Genomic DNA, 5,758 nt, shown 5'->3' on the forward strand with positions numbered 1-5,758 from the left:
GTTCTCCTCGAGCCCACGTAAGTTCTCTCTGGGAACTATGACTTCCTCCCTCACTCCAAAAAACATAGATGGCAGATGTATTGGACATGCAGGTCTGATTGGGTGTGTGAATGTTTGTTGGTCTCTTTGTGCCCTGCAATTGACTGGCAACCAGTTGAAGGTGTCACAAAACAATCCAGCATCATTCAATCTGGTTGAAACTAGGCTCACTTTTACCCCTCCCAAAAAAAGGCAAATCTATGCAGAGCCATAATTAGGTTGTGTTCCAAGAGAAGTTTTAATAGTTTCACACTCTTCTGCCACTTGATGAACTTCCTGTCAACCACTTTGCAGCTGCACCAATTCGTGAAGCCTGCCAACACAAATACAATGACTGCTCAATGGTGAACAGGCAGCTTGTAGGGTTTGGCATCAAAAATTGGGAATTGAGTGGAATCGCAACTATCATTCAGGATCAAATCCCCCCAGGATCAATAAGATTTAAAAATGGTGGTGCTTAATTTTAATTTTGAGCTTGCCAAAGGGAAGAAGCATGGGTACGGGAAGACATTGTGACTGTGGTAAAATTGCACGGTAGAAGTTGTACAACAGTTTGTCTCAGCTTGTTGTTCCCCCTGGCTTTCTCCCAGGGCCAGCAATGGGAAAGCGAGGTGCTGCAGTGACATAAGAGGTGTGCGGGTCCCTTTTCACAGTGATGGTCACCCTTCGCAGAGTCTGAGATTTTGCCTGGCTGGGTGCCTTGATTGGTGACTAGCAGTAGAAGTCCTGCAGTAGAACTCACACAAATCCCAGACAAAAAAACAGTAACAGTGAGTCAACACACAAATGCATATACCCAGCTAATATTTAGCCTTCACCAGATACATTTGCAGGATACATACATACAGTACACATTGACATACAGTATGTGTCAGGTTCCGTGGGGATTTGTTGTTGTGGGATTTTTTTTTATGTTAGTAAGTTCATGTTTATGTTTCCCTCAGGTCTGCTTTCCCTGTTTGTGTCCTCGTTAGTATAATTATGTCCACCTATCTGTGTTTATCTGCCCCGTATGTCCACCATACTGATACCCCTGCCTCGTGTTCCTGTCCAGCTGTTTTGTGTTCTCCTAATTGTATGTAGTGTATAAGCCCCAGTGTGTCTCCAGTTAGTATTTGGGTCATTGTCTACATCATTGTTTTTGCTGTTGGATGTCATCGCCTTTTGCAGTCACAAGTTTCCTTTGTCTCCCAGTTGCTGTCCTCTTATCATTACCTTGTGAGTTTTGCTTCTGTTTCAAGTTTTAGTTTGTTACTTTACCCTTTATTAAGTTCTTGTCGGATTTTTGTCTTTGTTATATTAAATCTCTATTATTGAGCACCAACCTCCCGGCTTCCCCTGCATTTTGGGTCCATCTTTCTCACACCCCACACCACCATGCACCGCAACGGTGATGTATGTGGTTACATAAAATACTTAGATACTGTACATTTCCTTACTTCACCTTCAAAATGCAGCTTTGTTTTAGTCAGGAATTTTGTTTCCTAAAGTAAAACGACACTCAATTAGCCCATCAATCAGTGTTTAATAGCATGTTTTAACTGCTGCATTATTGTATTTTCTTGGTTCTCAAATGTAAATATGTTAGAAATATGAATGTGATTGAACTACCTTGTTAAATTTTGTACTTAAGTGACATATTGCAATAAGTCCACCTTCTTCCGCCCAAGTCTGTGCGATGCGATCTCATTTGTTTTTTCCGGGTGAACATAACAAGCAATCTAATTGGAGGCCAAACAGTCAATCAGTGTACCTTGGCTTGCTCTGATTGTCTGGTTTTGTGGCACATTTGTAATTTGTACCAAGCTGATCGCGAAGAGGGGACAAATCCGAGTGTGTTGCAAACCAGAGGTAAGAGACAGAGAGGTAGAGAGGTATCGTCGGCGAGCAATGACAGATTTTAAGTGAGTAAAATATTTTTCTGTGATCAAAACCCATCATATTTCGATGTATGAAAACAAACAAACAAAACAAAACAATGCAACGAATGGATGCACGTTGATTTGAAAGAATGCATCCCTGTCAAAAATTCACCATCTACATAGAGACGAAGGCTAACGGCCCACAGCAAAGTTCACAGTTTTAAAGAGTTTATGAAATTAAAGAACACGGAATTTAATTTGTCTAACTATACCTGTTAGCTTTATTTATTTGTTCTTCATATATTTATTTAGAATCGTAATCAAGAATCATTAGTAAGGTGTGGCACCAGGAATCGAGGGCTGATTGATTGGATCAAATAATTACATATAAAAGTTGATGACTTTTTAAAAATTCTTCACAGCACTAAAATACAAATTAATCGTCGTACATAAATAATAATTTTTAGACAATGTAAAATCGAATGATTTCATGCATAATAATTATTATTACAGATAATCTTTTACAACACACTAATTTGTAGTGGAATGGTGGTTGAGAATCTCTTTCTTACATTTAATGTGCCAGCACTAGATGACAACAATAACTTGAGACCGGTTGTTTTAAAAGCATAGAAGTAATAATTATTGATCTTAAAATGTTTGATTATTTTAAATGCAAAAAATGCAATTTCAGTCAATAAAACATTTTTAAACCAACGAGATATGAGATTTTAAGCGAGTCAATTATATAATGTGGCAGTATATAATATAGAACCTCGTGTTACTTGTGGAGTATCTTCTAGATTTAGTAGCTTCTACCTATTCTATTGTGCTTTATTCACTATTTTTAATTGCAATACATTCATGTATGTTTTGTAATTTCTCACCGGATTATCTAGTGTGAGCAGGCGGCTGCAATGGGAGAGGAGACCGGCACAGGTGGCATGGAGCCGTAGCAGTGGCGAGGGCATCAGACTGGCATGTGGCACACTGCCAACCAAACATAACATATGCCAACGGGGGAGGATAGAGACAGCAGCGAGAGAGGGGGAAAGCATCAGAATAGAGATGGATGAATAACTGTTTTTCTCCCATCCATATGAGTCCACACATCTCTTGTCTTGCACCATATGCTGCCAGCATTTTTGTCTACCTGTCTGTATGTCTCACTGTCTCTCTGCCGTGGAACAAAGTGATGTCAGTGGTCAACTGTCAGTGCCAATACGATGGGTGTCCTTGGCCCTTGAGCATCCAGCTAAGCCATTCTAAACGGGCCCAGTACCAGATTATGTCATTATCATACTCATCAATTATGTAAACAATTATGTATGTAAAAAAAAAAATAATAATAATTGGGGCCCCCGGTTTACGAACCCCCTGTCTTACGTATTTTTCATCTTACGTGGACCGCAGCATTTTTTTTGTCCCCTTCTTACGCATACACCTTTTGTCTTCCGAACGATCCAACATGAACGGTCAGTGTGTCTGCACTATTTTTTTCGCTTTACTGCATCAACAAAAACTTTTCTCGCATGTCACGGAAATGCCGATATGCTATTGGTCAATTAAGGCAGTCACGGAGATGCCGATATGCTATTGGCCGGCGTCACGTCAATCACAGAAATGCCGATATGCTATTGGCCGAACTCCCTCATCTAGGTTGATGGCATAGCTGGTCGGTGTGTTGTGGGGACTTAGCAAACTTTTATCTGTTAGACATGGCTTCTAAAATTGCAAGTGGTGGTATAGGAAGAAGTAAGAGGATGATGACAATAGAAACGAAGCAGGAGATAATAAAAAAGAAATACGAAGGAGGCGCACGCATAGTTAACCTTGCTAGTGAGTATGGTTTATATACAGTATATATATATATATATATATATATATATATATATATATATATATATATATATATATATATATATATATATATATATATATATATCAATCAATCAATCAATCAAATTTTATTTATATAGCCCTAAATCACCGAAGTCTCAAAGGGCTTCACAGAATGAAAAGAGGTCGTACAGAGACATCTTTTCAGTATAAGGGACACAACAGCATCCCCTGTCAAAGCTCCCAGAAGGGGAAGGAAAAACTCAAAAACCCCAATTTGGGGAAAATCAGAAACCTCCAGAAGGGACCACAGGTGGGAGGAGCCCCCTTGCAGGCCCACAGGTTGAAGTGGATGCTGCATGTACCAGACACAGAAACAATATAAATTACAGAAAACATATTGTGCTATATAGTGCAGTGATGTCTTGACAGCAGGCAAAGCCATTAGGCAGGAACCATCCCACATTCCAGCCAGGTGGACCGCAGACGGCCAAACTCCTATGGTCGACCAGCGCAGGACCCAATGGAGGCGGTCAAGTCAACCCTCACCATCAGGGGGGCAGGAAAAAAGAAGAAAAAGAAGAAGGCTGCAGACAGGCTAAATTAACTAAATGCTTTTGAGTATAGATGTGTTTTTAGTCGGGATTTAAAGATTTCTACTGAAATATATATATATATATATATATATATATATATATATATATATATATATATATATATATATATATATATATATATATATACACACACACACACACACAAAGAAGCCTGTTCTAATCAATTATATGCTACTATGGTAAGGGAATGCTGTAAGGTCAGGTATCATATTCATATTTGCAGAGGTTTTTACAGTATATGTGCGATGTCATATAGGAGAGCCAGAGGTTGAATTAGTGGTCCACACATCATTGGCAAAAAGGAAGCGAAAACAAATACAAGATTCAAGAGTTTTATTGTTATATGCATAGTAATACAGTAGTACACAATGAAACTCTTATTCTGTTCACTACTTATTTTGTTCAATACTAAAGTTATTGCAAACAATATTAATGTCATTAGAGGATGTTTTCTTTAAAATCTAAAAATAATCATGCAATTGCCAGGCACGTTTGGTGTTGGGTCTTATAATATGCTGTTTTATAATTAATGTTGTTTTAGGGCAGTGCTTCTAAATTATATTTTGCCAAGCCCCCCCTAGAAAAGCAGAAAAAGCCCCCCATCCCTTCATCGTGCCCACTATTAATAAAATTATTGTCTAAAAAAGTGTATAGTAAGTACACCTAAAACCTGTATCTTTTTTAACATTATCAAAAAAAAAGCAATACAAATCAGCAATACAATTCCAAACTCATAATCAGTCAGTCTGCCTATTTAAAGAGAACAAGTAGTCACTCTGAAGAGTGAAAAGGTGTGTACCACACTGAACATGGACAACAGAAAGCAAAGGAGAGAATTGTCCCAGGACATCCGAAAAAAAATTATAGACAAACATCTTAAAGGTAAAGGCTATAAGACCATCCCTAAACAGCTTTAAGTTCCTGTGATAACAGTGGCTCATATTGTTCAGAAGTTCAAGACCCACGGGACAGTAGCCAACCTCTCTGGACGTGGCCGCAAGAGGAAAATTGATGACAAATTGAAGAGACGGATCGTTCGAATTGTATCCAAAGAGCCCAGAACAACCTCCAAAGAAATTAAAGGTGAACTCTAAGGCCAAGGTACATCTGTGTCAGATCGCACCATTCGTCGTTGTTTGAGCCAAAGTGGACTTCGTGGGAGACGACACCACTGCTGAAAAAAAATCATAAAAAAGCGAGACTGGAATTTGCAAAAATGCATGTTGACAAGCCACAAAGCTTCTGGGAGAATGTCCTTTGGACAGATGAGACCAAACTGGAGCTTTTTGGTTAGGCACATCAACTCTATGTTGATAGACTCAAAAACCAAGCATACGAAGAAAAGAACACTGTCCCTACGGTGAAACATGGAGGAGACTCAGTAATGTTTTGGGGCTGCTT

The sequence above is a fragment of the Hippichthys cyanospilos genome, chromosome 3 (assembly GCF_059441005.1).
Source record: "Hippichthys cyanospilos isolate Australia breed blue-spotted pipefish chromosome 3, RoL_Hcya_1.0, whole genome shotgun sequence".
In the NCBI taxonomy this organism is placed as follows: Eukaryota; Metazoa; Chordata; class Actinopteri; order Syngnathiformes; family Syngnathidae; genus Hippichthys; species Hippichthys cyanospilos.